The 16,792-nt window shown below is 33.3% G+C and overlaps 2 long non-coding RNA genes across 3 annotated transcripts; both read left to right on the top strand.

Moving 5' to 3' along the window:
* Nucleotides 1-960: 960 nt before the first annotated feature.
* LOC142174900 (uncharacterized) lies at nucleotides 961-3,710 on the top strand. 2 transcript variants are annotated; one of them, XR_012703981.1, is made up of 5 exons: nucleotides 961-1,707; nucleotides 1,812-1,862; nucleotides 2,283-2,428; nucleotides 2,603-2,631; nucleotides 2,745-3,710. It is a non-coding gene; the product is annotated as an uncharacterized LOC142174900 (long non-coding RNA). The 2 variants fall into 2 exon arrangements; XR_012703980.1 differs by having other exon boundaries at nucleotides 2,603-3,710.
* Nucleotides 3,711-4,724: 1,014 nt separating this feature from the next.
* On the top strand, nucleotides 4,725-15,198 carry LOC107764276 (uncharacterized). The gene is made up of 3 exons (XR_001643223.2): nucleotides 4,725-5,052; nucleotides 5,160-5,346; nucleotides 5,479-15,198. It is a non-coding gene; the product is annotated as an uncharacterized LOC107764276 (long non-coding RNA).
* Nucleotides 15,199-16,792: the final 1,594 nt, after the last annotated feature.

The raw sequence follows: 16,792 nt of genomic DNA, 5'->3' as shown, positions 1-16,792 counted from the left end.
CAATCCTCCTACTAGTACAAGTATTGGGCAACTCTATTGTCTAAGGTTTAGGTAGATGAAAAGCTACTATCAGAGTCGTATTTTCACTCATAAGTTGCAGTTGAAGATTAAAAAATAATCATTGGAAGTCAAAATTTTCTTGTGTAAAACACTAAAACTGTCATCCAGACTCAACGCAAAACTTGTTGCAAGAAGTCCAAGCGCCCCTTGTTATTTTATGAGAAGGTTTTGTTTAAATGCAAATCAATGGGATCTCAATGTTTACTCATGTCCAAACTTTGCTTTGCTCGTCCATTCGAATGCATTAGTCTTTTCTTAGTTTTGATATTTGGTGAACCAACGGTATTAACAAACAAAACACTTGATAACTCTGAAGAACCATAACATCAAGGTGCACTGCAGTGGGGTGGTTGTAGGATGACATAGTTATTATTTTGTTTCTACTACAACAATTACAGTTAAACCTCTCTACAACAGCCTCATTTGTTCCGGATATTTTTGGATGTTATAGCGAAGTCGCTATACAGAACATATATTATAAGATAACATAAAAAAATTGGTTCCGGAAATATTTGACTGTATAATACTTTCTCATGTTCATCGCTATCACTATCTCAATCTGAAACAAAAGTGGTTCAATAAAATTTGTCTTAAAACCAAACCATTTTTTAAAGTTGTCCTTAATCATCCAGCAAAGTTGATTGGCTTCTTTCCTTCTTACAAAGATTTTGTACATTTTATTCTCTACAAACTTGGATGTGTTCTTTTTCAAAAAAGATTGGGTTATAAACTAAGTAATAATTTATGAGGTCTCAAGGTTTTGGAGGATAAGGCTTGGCTGGAAAGTTGATGACATGTGAGTTTCCTCTTGCAGAAATGCAAGATAAGATTGCGTACAATATAACCTTGTGGTCTAGCCTTTTTTGGACCTGCGCATATCGGAAGCTTAGTGCACCGGGCTGCCCTTTTTCAAGGTTTTGAAGGCCTAAAACAAAAGGGTTTTTTTGGCTTAGGCCTTAAGCCGCCTTTCCCTCACAATCACAATCCCTCCTTTCTTTGCTCTTAAGTCTTAACGGATGAAAATTCACAAAGTTTTGTTGAAGAATAAAGTGCACAACCTTGCAAGATATTGCATGGTAAATTAATATTTTTGTCATATAACACGTTGGTTCGTGATTATATAGGTCTTGCATCGCATAATTACCCAAGCCTCGGAGAACTAGTTTAGCTGGCGAGGTTGTGATTTACATGTATTGGAGGTCATTAACTTCATAGTATCTAAGGGCAAATGTATTAAATACTGTAATAGATGGACTAAAACTAGAGTTAACCTAAAACACAAGGACAAAAAGTGAGAAGCCAGAGAAAAAGATAGCCGTTAGGCCCAGAAAGAAGCCCATGTTGCATTCGAGATACTTGACCGTTAATGCCAAAAACCTGCATCCATTTTCGTTTCATCACAAACAGAATGTTGAATGAAGAGGTGAAGAAAAGCCCCAGTAACCCAAAAGTCGAAAATGGAGAAAAACGTGAGGCGTTGTTCAGCCCAAGATTCAGATCAGTGGCTGAAATGGCAGGTTGGGACTTGGGACGAAGAGGCGCTGCTTGTAGCCAGTCTTATTGCCGAAGACACTCCAGAATCCCAGCATAAACAGAAGAAACTTCCTGGTTTGCAGCGTTTCTGACTCCGCCTTCGAATTCCAGAAGGTAATTACACTGTCACATTGAACATTGTCTGATTAAATTCTCGGCAATTTTTATTTGGGTGATTGGAAATGCTCAAATTTTTGTGATATTTCCGGGAAACGAAGGTCTCAGAAGTGGAGCCCTGCTTCTTGATGATGATGACCCTGCAAAACAAGGTTTTTCTTTTTTGTCATTTCACAAATTTGAATTATTTAGTAGTAAATACTTGCAACAACTAATTACTATGCTTTAATTCCGAATTAGTTGGAGTCATATGTATGAATTCTTAATATTTACTTTGTTCAATTAAGAACTGTTTCATTTGGGTTCTTCAATACTATAGTTTCATCTATATTTTCTGCTGACATAAAAAAAATAACAAATTAAAAAGACAGAAGCCAAACACCATACTTGATGTAAGTGTACCAACAAAAGGATTGAGCAACTTTAATCTCAACATGTTACAACTAGAAAAAAAGATCATTCCAATGTTTAGCCGAAACTGAGAAAAGGAAGCCAGAGCCAAATCCTCTGAGTAAACCTTAATTTCAACATGTTACAAGTAGTAAAATAGTTTTCATTTCAATGTTGAGTAGAAACTGAGAAGAAGAAGAAGAAGAAGACAGAACCAAAATCCACGGGAGAAGGAGATAACAAAAAGGCTGAAGCATCAAAAGAACAAAGCTCTTCTGCTTCAGCCAATCTCTGCATAGATCAACTTCGTGAAGAGCTTTCTTGCGCTGTAAGTGTCACGGAGTCTATTCTTGAATGTTGATGTGCATTTTCTTCTGTTGCCTTTTACAAAATTTCAAGTTTGCAAAATGTTGATGAGCATTTATTTCAGTCCAAAATCCACAGGAATGCTTATTGCCTTTAGCAAAATGTCGAGTTTGAGTTATTTTATTTGTATTTGCAGATTTGTTTGGAGATTTGTTTTGAACACAGGTACAATCTAATTGACATCCACACTAACTCAGATTCATACAACAATACTTAGTAGAAATTTCCAGTAATAGGTTCTAACTTATTTGGTCCAATTATGTCTACAATTTCGGTAGGAAGTGTTTGGGGGAAGAAATGCCCTAAGTGCAGACAGCTTATCAGGTACTACTAAATATTAGCATTCGCGAAACACTTCTACTGCGCTGGAGGGGAGATCTTGTGCAATTTGTAGCCGTACCTTATATTTGTGCCACCTTTTAACTTGTATCCTATTTTTAAAAATTATTGATTTGATAGCCAGCTGATAAAAAATCCTTAATAATATAATCATTATACACCTGACAAAAGATATAAAAGATGCATCACACATAAATCGCTTTACCGTTTTCCTCCATCACTCTGTCCCTCCTCAGATCTCCTCTCACATCTGCCATAATCACGAAACCAGAAAGTTGTGGTTTAGAATAAATAGTGAAGGAATGGAATTCATTGTTATTCCTTCTTAGATATTCAACCTTGATTCAATGTTGTTTAGAATAAATAGTGAAGGAATGAAATTCATTGTGGACTTAAAGAAGAGAACTTGTGACTGCTTGGAATTCCAACTTGATAAATTGCCCTGTCCGCATGCAATTACTGTTATTAATAAGAGGTATTTGCAGAAATCTGATTACTGCTCAAAATGGTATTCAAGGGAAACATGGCTCAAAACATATGAAGGACATGTGAATACTGTGGGAAATCAAAGTTAATGGGATATACCACAAAATGTAAAATCTGAAATCACAAAACCTCCCGATGTAGAGATTCTACAAGGAAGAAGACAAAAGAAGAGGCATATCCCTGCGACTGAAACAGTACCATTGAAGTCTACCAAATGCAGTCGCTGTAAACAAATTGGGCATACCTTGCTTGTCTTCTCCAGCAACTCATCCATATTCCAAGAAACACGCTGAAAAATACTCCAGCGTCCAATAATCCTTGGTCTTTTATATATTGCTTGAAGTACAAACCACTCATTTTTGTTGTCGGCTTACAAATTTGGTTGCATTATGAAAAAGTACGCAATGACTTTAGCGAGAAAAAACACACACACACACACACACACACACACACACACACAAATATATATATATATATATATATATATATATATATATATATATATATATATATATATATATATATATATATATAATAAAAAACTACACCTTTCAGTGTGTTTATTCTTGAATGCAGGACAAAACTTTAGCATCTTTAGTCTGAGTTTTAAAAAATGAACTAAATAACTTCAACATATTCTCTTTGAAGTTTGGAAAAAAATCATTACAAAAATTGCAGACTGCTGGACAAAACTTCAGCATATTTTGTGTGAAGTTTTAGGAAATGAACAAAAAAATTCCGCACAGATAAGTCTGACTCTTAAAAGATATAGTTACAACGCCTATTAACGGAAAATGTTTGAAAAAAAACTACAGCCTATAAACTTCAGATAAAAAAGGTTCAAGTTTCTAACTTATATATGCTAACTTTAGCTTACAAGGCATGCAATTTTACGTTGGCGTACTACGTTATTACATTAAAATGAAAATGCAGCCTTCAAAATTGAAAAATATTATACGGAAAAATGAAACAAATTTTTTCATTTATAAAACATAATACAACATAAACATTAACAAAACACCACCATCATCAAAACATTAACAAAATAAAAGAAGAGCCATAAAAACATTAACAAAACACACTTAAGAAAAACATAAAAAAAAAGTATTACAAAAACTAAGCATCATCACCATCACAGATGGGAAACTTAAAACAATCAAGGGAAAAAGGCTCTAAAATTGTCCCTCTACTTTGGATAATTAGCCACGTTTATACCCGTTTCTACTTTTCGTCTAAAATTGTCCCTACCGTTAACATAGTAAATAAAACTATCCCAAACCCTAACATATGTCCAACTTGGCACCTGGACCCATAATAATTTGCCAACTAAGCAAATATGAACCCATTTTAAAAACTCGCCCGACCCTACTTTTCGTCTTTTTCTTCTTCATCGAGAAAAATATGACTAGAAAAATATAAGATGACAACACTTGTGTAACTTGTATTTTCTTTTGCTTTTTTCAATTCTTGTTTCTATTTAACTGCGATTGATTTACTATTGTTATCATGAAAACTTCTCAAGAACACCAGAAGCTAATACTCTAGAAGAGACCTAGTTTGTCCTCTTCAATTTTTCTTAAACCCCAAACAATGGTGATTTTGAGATTTCCTCCGCACAAACTAACGAAACAACAGTGAAACTTTAAGGTTAAGCTCAATCAAACGAGTCCTAAAACAAATTCGCAAAGAATCATCAACGTTTTTCAGATTTGGATTTTCAAATTTCAAACCTCAAGCTTCATTCGTGGTGATTCAACAATGGTAAAGTTAATTTCAAACCTCAAGCTTAGGTGGTATTGAATCATATTGATCTTAGAGTAAACTAACTTTAATAGAGCCAATTTCTCAAGATTGCTTATTGTTTTTAGAATTGAACACTTCGATGAGTTATAAGAAAGACAAGTTTGTTCAAAGATTTCAACTTTGATGGATTATGACAAAGAAATTCTGGAGGAGGAAGAAGGGCAGTGTGGTGGTTGTCAGGGCAGAGGTCGCTGGCAACTTTATCTCCATGTCCGATTGAGAAACACAATTTTCTTCCGTTTAAAATCAAAGGTAATCCCCAAAAATTTACTTGTACAAATAGTCATTAGATTGGTTTTCAAAAAATTACACTGATAAAACAAGAGATATTTCCCACATATCATTCCAAACAATCTATTTTCTGTCATAAATTGGTGAACGAAGGTGATGGACTGGTGAAGCGGTAGCTGTTTTGATGAAGGTGAAGGCGGCCGGCGGCGGCTGGTTGGGAGGTGAGTAGGATGTGGCTACAACTTTTTACATGGTTCATCATTCAATATATAAATCCTCAAAGATGTTCATGTTTACAGACCTGAAATACTTTTAGGCTTTGATTTCTTTTATTCTGTATTCATTTTTCTGATCTTTAAATCTTCACAAAAAGAGGGTAAACAGGAAGGGAGGGGTCAAAAAAATGAGCACGGGTCTCTATAATTCGGGTTAGTATTTGCCCAGTTGGCACATTAAATGAGGGGTCCTACTGCCACGTGTTAGGATTAGGGACGGGTTTGTATACTTTACTTAACAGTGGGTGTATATTTGGACCGAAAGTGGAAACGGGTATAAACAAGACTAATTTTCGATAGTATAGGGACAATTTTGGCCTTTTTCCCAAACTACTAGATAACCTTGTCAAACGAGGTTGAATATAACCTTCACAACTGCGTTCGAGGTTCAGCCTGTTCTCGAGTGATTTTCATCGACAAAAAACTGCGATTTGATTCTTTCCCAATCAATCTTTATTTGATCCCACGTCTGCATAAGATTAGCTATTGGTACGTTACTATTCCAATCAGACTTTAAACTCTCCCACTTCTACATAATTTCATCCATTATAAGCTTCCTACTTCCTTTAGCACCAGACATTATTTTTTAAAAATTGCTAAAAGGCTAAGGATGAATATAAATTTAAAGAAATATGATAGAAGTCTATGGATGACTATGAAATTTTCAAGCGCAGAGATTATTAATATACCCAAAGAATGCACCTAATCAGTTTAATATCTATAAATGCAAAGGTAACTTTTCAAGTCTGTTTACTGTTTTACGTTTAGAGAAATTGAATGTAACAAGATAAGTAGGTGGTAAAAGAAAACAAGTAGGTAGTAAATGCAAAAAGAAATGTAATTTCAGGTCCACAGTTTTTCTATGGTAAAAAAATAACTTCAGCCTGAAAATTTTTACATAATCAAATAAAAAATTCTTCATTTATTATTTGTAAATGCAAAAGTAACTTTTCAGCTCATTTACTATATGGTCAGACAAATTTAAATGTAAGATGATGTAGGTGATAAAAGACGAAAAATAGCTTGTAAATGCAAAAAAATAAGTATCAAGTTAAAAAATATCAAAACATGCTGAAGTTTTGTCTTGCTGTCTGAGATTTAGCAATGAGTTTTCCCTAAAAACTTCAGAACAAAAATGCTGAAGTTATTTATTTCATGTGCTAAAACTTCAGACTGAACATGCTGCAGCTTTTTTATTCATTTCCTAACACTTCACACTAAACATGCAGAAGGTAAAACTTCATGCTAATATAGCTTGAACTTGTTATTTAGTTCATTTGCTAAAAACTTTATACCAAAACACGATGAAGTTTTTGTCCTACAGTCAACACTTTTGTTATGAGTTTTATTCGAAACTTCAGCCTAAACAAGTAGTAGAAGTTATTTAGTTCATTTGCTAAAAATTCAGACTAAGCATGCTGATTTCACAAAAATATAGTTAAGTTCATGATAAAAGAGACAAAAGTATTTGATACAATCCAAGACAACTTCAGACTAATTAACGCGAATAGAACAAAAATGTAAAAGACAGACATCACATAATCCAAAAAAATTAATGTATATTCATAAATCCAATTTGTTTTCACTTACATCCTTGAAAAAATAACAAAAAAGAAAAAAATTGTTTTTCATTTACAAGACTGTCTTCATATTCTCTATAGTCATGTCCTAGTTGCTCTTCTGGAGTTTCATAACCGCTATTTTCTTTTCACTTTCCATGAGCCCAAAGATTTGTAGGCAATTTTCTTCTGAATGTCAAGGCATCACTTTGATTGAATTTGAAGACATCATCTTGCTACAACTGCAACTCAAGGAACTTAAGAGCAAATATACCCACAATCAACACTACAAAAAGAACATGAGAAAAAATTGAAGAATAGTTAACACAAAAAGAACAAACGATAAACATAAGATGCATGGTAAACATATGCCAAACACGTACTTGTTATCTTGTAGGGGTGTGTTCATCCACTTAATCGTAAATTTTTCCATGGGATTTTCCCCATAAATTTTATTGTGTGTGCTGGTTCAAGCATTTAAGACAGTGTCAGATCAGTCGGACATAATTTTGGACATGTTCAACCGCACGATCATATGGTGTACTGCTCATGGAATCACACAAAAATATAGTTTCTTTTTTTAAAGTGCAGAATTCCAAGAAAGTAGTGGGTAGATGTCTACCCCCCCTCCCCGGCTTAAGTCGAAATGGAAAGAATACATTTTTGGTAGATGCCCATGTGATACTACATGAGAGGTCAATGCCTTTTACGTAGTTGGACACCCTTTCAGCAGTTGATTCTTCAATAAACCAGGTAAACTCGGTAAGATCCTCAATCTCCACTTCTTCTTCATAATCCTCAGCTTCCCGTTTTTTGACAGTCCACTTTCTCTTTGATTCGCTCTTTTTTCCTTCCATTTTTTTCTCCTCCATTGTCTTTTCCTTCCTTATTCAAATATTCTCCTTCTATTCATTTGAAGGATGAACACTAGCCAACTTAGTCATATACTGATTAAAAAGTAAAGTTGTTACTGCACATTTTGATTTTGGATAACTTGAAAGGCGATGACAATATTTTTGCACAAGAAATATACGCTCACTTCAATATGCTGCAAATGAACAACAACAAAAGAAAATATGTGACATTAAGCAAAATATAATTCATAGTAAAAAATAAGTTTAGCTAATGAAATAAAAAACTTCAGCATGCATAAGTATGAAGTTTAGAAAAAATGCATTACAAAACGACAAACTGCATGACAAAAACTTAAGCATATTCAGTATGAAGTGTTAGGAAGTAAATTAAAAAACTTCAGCATGTTTAGTCTGATGTTTTGGCAAATAAGCTAAACAACTTCAGCAATTTTTAGCATGCATAAGTCTGATGTTTACCAAACTACAGTACAAAAACTTTAAAACAAACATTAGGCTGAAGTTTTAGGAAATAGAGTTGAAAACCAATTCAAAAAACAAACTTTATAACTTACTACATCCGAAAGATCAGAGGTAGGGTCCACAAGCTTGGTAAAGAATGACTTTGGAATATCAAAATTCCAGCTAATCTGAATGGCTTGGAATTATATTCACTGGTGTCTTCAACCAGTCTGTAAATCTCTGCATCAATCCACTGTATTGATTAACATAATGGAAGAGACATCTTCGTGTAGTCTTTCCTGCTTTTCAATCTTTCCCCCTTGGCTTTTGTTTAGGAATGACGTAAGGAGATTTCAATCAAATACTCTCCATACGAATCCTTTTCCCTATTTTAGCTGGTTTTCTTTTTGCTTGCTCTTCCTGCAGAAGGCACTGGTGTAGAAGGTAATTCTGTTGTTGTTGTTGTTGGTGAAGAGAGACAAAAACATCGTGAACAACAGGGAGTTGGTCAAGTATCTCCCGCTATGGCTGTGGATTTTTCAGCTGCTGCTGAACCGCAACAGTTAGTTGTGACGGAACAGCAGGAAGAACAAGCAAAAAGAAAACCAGCTAAAATAGGAAAAAGAATTCGTATGGAGAGTATTTGGTTGAAATCTTTTTACGTCATTCCTAAACAAAATCTAAGGAGGCAAGATTGGAAAGTAGGAAAGACTACACGAAGGTGTCCCTTCCATTATATTAATCAATACAGTGGATTGATGCAGAGATTTATAGACTGGTTGAAGACGGATATAAGTGGATTCCAAGCCATTCAAATTAGCTGGAAGCTGGAATTTTGATATTCCAAAGTCATTCTTTACCGAGCTTGTGGACCCTACTTCTGATCTTTCGGATGAAGTAAGTTATTAAGTTTGTTTTTTGAATTTATTTTCAACTGTATTTCCTAAAACTTCAGCCTTATGTTTGTTTTAAAGTTTTTGTACTGTAATTTGGTAAACATCAGGCATAAGTATGCTATAAAACTGCTGAAGTTATTTGACTTATTTGCTAAAACTTCAGACTAAACATGCTGAAGTTAGCACTTCATACTGAATATGCTTTAATTTTTGTCATGCAGTTTGTAGTTTTGTAATGCGTTTTTTCTAAACTTCATACTTAATGCATGCTGAAGTTTTTTATTTCATTAGCGAAACTTATTTTTTACTATGAATTATATTTTGCTTAATTTCATATATCTTCTTTTGTTGTTGTTTATTTGTAGCATATTGAAGTGAGTGGTTATTTCTTGCGAAAAAATATTAGTATCACCTTCCAAATTATCCAAAATCAAAATATGCAGTAACAAATTTATTTTTTGATCAGTATATGACTAAGTTGGCTAGTGTTCATCCTTCAAATTAACAAAAGGAGAAAATTAGAATAAGGAAGGAAAAGAGAATGGATGAGAAAAAATGGAAGGGAAAAAGAGCAAATCAAAGAGAAAGTGGACTGTCAAAAAACAAGAAGCTGAGGATTATGAAGAAGAAGAAGTGGAGATTGAGGATCTTATCGAGTTTACATAGTTTATTGAAGAATCAACTGCTGAAAAGGTGGCCAACTACGTAAAAGGCAATACCTTTCATGTGGTATCACATGGGCATCTACTGAAAAAGTATTCTTCCATTAGGGGCAGACATCTACGCACTACTTTCTTGGAATTCCATGAGCAATACACCATATGAGCGTGCGGTTGAACATGTCCAAAAATTATGCCTGGTTGATCCCACACTTTCAAATGCTTGAACTTTGGCACACACAATAAAATTTATAGGGAAAATCTTGTGGAAAAAATTTGCGATTAAGAGGATGAACATACCCCTACAGGATAACAAGTACGTGTTTGGCATATGTTTACCATGCATCATTTATCGTTTGTTCTTTTTGTGTTAACTATTCTTCAATTTTTTCTCATGTTCTTTTTGTAATATTGATTGTGGTATATTTGCTCTTAAGTTCCTTGAGTTGCGGTTGTAGCAAGATGATGTCTTCAAATTCAATCAAAGTGATGCCTTGACATTCAGAAGAAAATTGCCTGCAAATCTTTGGGCTCATGGAAAGTGGAAAGAAAATAGCGGTTATGAAACTCCAGAAGAGCAACTAGGACATGACTATAGAGAATATGAAGACAGTCTATGTGAATTTTTCGATAGAGAATAACTTGTAAATGAAAAATAAATTTTTTCTTTTTTGTTATTTTTTCAAGGATGTAAGTGAAAACAAAATTGGATTTATGAATATACATTAATTTTTTTGAATTATGTGATGTCTGTCTTTTACATTTTTGTTCTATTCGCGTTAATTAGTCTGAAGTTGTCTTAGATTGTATCAAATACTTTTGTCTCTTTTATCATGAACTTAACTATGATTTTGTGAAATCAGACATGATTAGTCTGAATTTTTAGCAAATGAACTCTACTTGTTTAGGCTGAAGTTTCGAATAAAACTCATAACAAAAGTGTTGACTGTAGGACAAAAACTTCATCATGTTTGGTTTGAAGTTTTAGCTTCAATGTGAAACAACTTCAAGCTATATTAGCATGAAGTTTTACCTTCTACATGTTTAATGTAAAGTGTTAGGAAATGAACATAAAAACTTCAGCATGTTCCGTCTGATGTTTTAGCACATGAACTAAATAACTTCAACATTTTTGTTCTGAAGTTTTTAAGGAAAACTCATTGCTAAACCTCAGATTGCAGGACAAAACTTTAGCATGTTTTGGTATTTTTAGCATGTTTGATCATTATATGAAAATTTTTCAGGCTGAAGTTGTTTTTTTGCTATAGAAAAACTGTGGACTTATTAGGCTGAAGTTACATTTCTTTTTGCATTTACCACCTGCTTGTTTCCTTTGCATTTATAAATATTAAATTGATTAGGTGCACTCTTTGGGTATATTAACAATCTCTTCACTTGAAAATTTCATAGTCATCCATAGACTTCTATCATATTTCTTTAAATTTATATTCATCTTTAGCCTTTTAGCTTTTTAAAAAAAATGATGTCTGGTGCTAGCGGAAGTAGGAAGCTTACAATGGATGAAATTATATAGAAGTGAGAGAGTTTAAAGTCTGATTGGAATAGTATGTACCAATGGTTACTCTTATGCAGACGTGGGATCAAATAAAGGCTGATCGGGAAAGAATCAGACCACCATTTTCTGTCGATGAATCATTCCAGAACAGGATAAACCTCGAACGCAGTGGTGAAGGTTATTCAACCTCGTTTGACAAGATTTCCAGCAGTTTTGATTGTTTTAAGTTTCCCATATGGGACGACTATGACAAGCTGCAAAACAACTTGAAGAGTCTTCTTTATCTTATGGACAGAGTAATAGTTGAACAAAGTCAGTTGCGTGTTGAATTCAACAAGTTGAAGTGCAATCTCATTAGACTTTGTGGTCTTTTGCCCGAGTATCCTATAATTATCTCTGATTCGGATGATGATAAGATATATCGAGAAATTGAGGAGTATTGTTCTGATGATGGTGATGATGCTTAGTTTTGTAATACTTTTTTTTATGTTTTTCTTCTGTGTGTTTTGTTAATATTTTTATGGCTCTTCTTTTGTTTTGTTAATGTTTTGATGATGGTGGTGTTTTGTTAATGTTTATGTTGTATTATGTTTTATAAATGAAAAATCTTGTTTCGTTTTTCTGTATAATTTTTTTTCAATTTTGAAGGTAGCGTTGTTATTTTAATGTTATAGCGTAGTACGCCAACTTCATATATAAGTTTGGAAACTTGAACTTTATAGGCTGTAATTTTTTTGCAAGCATTTCCCGTTAATAGGAAGGTTGTATTTAATGACTTTTTGTCCAGCAGTCTGCAATTTTTGTAATGATTTTTTTCCAAACTTCAGAGAGAATATGTTGAAATTATTTAGTTCATTTTCTAAAACTCAGACTAAAGATGCTGAAGTTTTGTCCTACAGTATGAATACTTCATATAGAAAAGTGTAGTTTTGTATTATATATATATGTTTTTTTTGGGTGTGTGTGTGTGTTAAAGATACTTATTTCACTTACAATTTTTTCTCGCTAAAGTCATTGCGTACTTTTTCAGAATGCAGCCAAACATGTAAGTCACCAAAGAAAGAGTATTTTTCAATCCAAGAACTTATATTTTTATTTCTATGAAAACAATCACATTTCACATATATCATTCAATAATGAAAGTCTAAATTCAGACCAAGGATTATTGAACGTTGGAGTATTTTTCAGCGTGTTTCTTGAAAAGACAAGCAACAACACAAGTTGCTGGAGAAGAGAAAGTTGTTCTGTTATCCCCAATTTATTTTTAGTGACTGCATTTAGTAGACTTCAATGGTACTGTTTCAGTCGCAGGGAATATGCCGAGAGGTTTTGTGATTTCAGATTCTACATTTTGTGGTATATCCCATGAATTTTGAACCATGTTTCCCTTGAATAGCATTTTGAGCACTATCAGATTTCAGCAAATATCTCTTATTAATAGCAGCAATTGTGTGTGGACAGGGCAATTCATCAAGTTGGAATTCCAAGCAGTCACAAGTTCTCTTCTTTAAGTCCACAATGAATTCCATTCCTTCACTTCTAAACAACATTCAATCAAGGTTAAAAAAGTAAAAAAAAACTATATTATTATTGCTTCAAAAAAAAGTATGAAGTTTTCTATATGTAAGCAGTAAATCACTGCAGCAAATATTAAAAGCTGAAGTGATTATGCATTAGTCCATCTTGAATGAAAGCCAAGTCCATCTTCTTATTCATGTGTTTTTTTTCTCCGTTCGTAAAACCGCTCTCCCAACTTTTCTTGAATGAAATCTAACATTTTTAAAACAAGCATCTCTCCCGCTTTTGGTAACACGGAATTCATTGATTTGACCATGTCTGTTGTTAGCATATCATAACGTCGCCGTAGGAATCACGATCGAGCCCATCTCTCTGGCGGCTCTTCCATTTCTTGTCAACACTTTTTGATTTGGGACATTAACTGATTAAAATCTTCACGTTTGAAAAAGATTTATTACCCGTGCATGTCTTTGCTTTAAATTCTTCTCAAAGTGATAGAGGTAGATACCATGGTGAGCTTCAGGATAAATTTTTCTAATCCCATTTGCGATCGATTGGTTTCTATCTGATAAGAAAACTAGCTCACGACGGACTTGAATTGCTTTTCTCATTTCCTCGAAGAATTAAAAGATAGAGGAAAGATTTGATTGTTTGCATCCCTTAAAAATATTGCATCTACTACAATCACAGGTCTACAGTAGCACCAACCAGCTATTGATGCCGCATGAGCAAAGAACATGTAAGAAAATCTGTACAAGTGAAACACAAAAAAACAAATCATAAGGTGTGAAGTTTTTCAAATAGGAACATTTGAAACTTCAGACTGATGGTTTTGCTTACCGATTCTGCTCAATCTCTTTTTATGCTAGTGTACGTCCTTGGGTTTCTATGCACCATCATGTGTAGGTATGAAGGAAGAATTTGGTAGTTCTCTTCCAGTGTTCCCCTTATGCAAGCAATAGCCTTTTGAATAGCGCCATGCCTTGTGATATCAAATGTCAATTTCAAATTTCTTTTTCATTTCACTTTCTACAAAGGCTGGTGTAACCTCTATCTTTTTATCCCGAACATGTTCTAAAATTTGTTCACTTATAAAATTTGATGTAGCATGCTTCTGATATGACTTTCTTGCATCAACCGAGCATTCATGGTTGTTGATATTTTATCATCCTAAAAAGTGTGGAATTTTTTTATTCTGGTAGCACGTACATTCCAACCACATTTCTCCACGATGCATTTCAGCTCGTACCTCTTTGAACATGATCTATTAGCAGTGTATTCAACTTTTTGGTTTATCTCCAAGCTGCAGAAAAATTTAGTCATGCTCTTCCTGTTCTCAAAAATTGATCCTATTTTTACTTCCTTAGGAAATGCATCGTGCCTAAGTATTTTACATGGTGGAGATTCTTTCATCTTTCTCCTTACTCTTTTTCTTGCTTTCTTAGAAGCAGCAGAAGTTTCAGCAATTTCTTCAATTGATCACAAGGCAGAAGTTTCTTGATTTTGTGTTTTCTTCATCTTCGTTGTTGCTTATCATTGCAGAAGGTAACAAAAAACTTTGTTGGATTGTGTGTTAGTTGTCTATTTGCATTATTAGCTGTCCTTCTTCTTCTTGGTCTTCAACAAACTGGTATAAATTTATTGTAGCGGCAGGTAATTGCTGCAACATTCCATACTCTGAAGCAGCTATAATTTTAGAAGGTTGTCGCTCGTTGTCTACTTCTATTATTGGCTGTTCTAGTTCATGTTGATAATCAGCAAATTGTTCTGAATCTATTGTATGTGTAGATTATGAAGCAACTATACTGTCAGAAATGAGTTGTGTTTTGTTGACGACAAAATGGCAATTCTTGAAGGCTGAAACAGTTGTTAGCAAAATACAGGTTCTGAGTTCTTCATCTGATGTTACAAGCATCCCTTTGCTTGTATTTAGTTTGATATCAAACCATATTTTTAGTGAATATTTGGTTGAATCAAAATCTGTAACTTCACTAATTTTCTTCGGAAAAGTATTGAATGATTCTTGTTTACTAATCAGAACAAGTTTTGTATCATGATCGAAGTATTTGTAATCAAAAGTCCACCTCCCATTGAAAGTAATAACAAGGCAAATCAAACCCATCCTCCAGAATGAAAACTTCAGCATGTTTAGTGTCAAGTATTAGAAAAATGAACAAAAAAATTTAAGTATGACGTTCATAAAAAATTCATTAGAAAATTACATACTGTAGAACAAAAACTTAAGCATGTTTAGTCTGAAGTTTTAGCAAATGTACTGAAACACTTCAGCTTGTTTATACTGAAGCTTCGAAAAAAAGCTCGTGAAAAAATTGTTTAATGCACGACAAAACTTAAGCACGTTTTGGTATGAACTTTTAGCAAATGAACTAAATAACTTTAGCATGCATTAAATAAAATTCATTAGAAAATTACATACTACAGGAGAAAAACTTTAGCACATTTTTTTGGAAATGAACTAAATAAACAACCTCAACATTTTTCTGCTGAAGTTTCAGAAAAAACTCATGACAAAACTGTTGAATGCAGGACAAAACTTAGCATATTTTGGTATGAACTAAATAACTTCAGCATGTTTTAGCATAAAGTTTTAGAATGCATTAATCATATATTGTACAGGAGTAAACGTAATACACACATTTAATGTAGTAATTATTTTTGCGTTGGGGTATGTGTTAGTGTAATAATTACATTTCTGTCACATTCATGCACGCTTTACACTGGACGTTTAAAATTCCTTTATGCCCTTTCATATACCATGCAGAAGTTTTTTTTCACCTATATAAGTAGACAATGCCTTGTAAGTTTATTCACTCAAACACATATATTTTAGGAGATAAAATACAGAAGGAAGAAAAATGGATGCTGTCATAAGGCAAATCATTGACGAAATTAAGCAAGATATCATAGAGGCATTCGAGTTGAAACTCGATGAGTTCATAGACAAGTACGATAGGATTTGGAAGAAATCAAGACAAAGCTCGATAGGCTTGAGATGCTGGCCAGAGATGGCTCCTATGATAGTCTTGGAGATGCAGCCGTTCGCCCATCTGACAGTGATGACGATGATGATATGGATGATTAGCTTTTTTATTTTTGTTTTTATTGTATAATCCTTCTATTTAAAGGGGTTTATTATCTTATTTCTATTTTTATGCAATTTTAATTTCTATTTATTTTGTTTAATGAGATTTTATACTTTTGTTTTAATCTTTTTGTGCGTATTTTTTATATTAAATCTCTTTAAATTCAGAAAATAAGCAATTTTGGTGTGAAGTTTTAAGAAATGAACAAAAAAACTTCATGGTGGATAAATTATGTACACAGTTGTTCCAAAAACAAAGACTATAGAGAAGTTTTAGGAAATGAAGTTTTTGAAAAATAACTTCCAAATATTACATACTACATACTGTGTAGACTTAAGGACAAAAATTTAAGCATGTTTGGTCTGAAGTTTTGACAAATGAACTAAAAATCTTCACATAATGTAGAATGCTTGACAAAACTTTAGCAAGTATTGGTATAAAATTTAATAAAATATACTAAATAAGTTCAACATCCATTAACATGAAGTTTTAGAAACATGTGGCATGGAGTTTTAGCTTTAATGTAGTTTTAGCTAAATTTTAATTCGTGTTAATGTAGTTTTGTTTTAATCTTTTTGTGCGTTATTTTTTATATTAATTCTCATCAAATAACAGAAGGAAAAACAT

This window comes from Nicotiana tabacum, chromosome 3 (genome assembly GCF_000715075.1).
Source record: "Nicotiana tabacum cultivar K326 chromosome 3, ASM71507v2, whole genome shotgun sequence".
NCBI classification, from domain to species: Eukaryota; Viridiplantae; Streptophyta; class Magnoliopsida; order Solanales; family Solanaceae; genus Nicotiana; species Nicotiana tabacum.
This window is presented reverse-complemented; position numbering and strand designations above follow the sequence as displayed.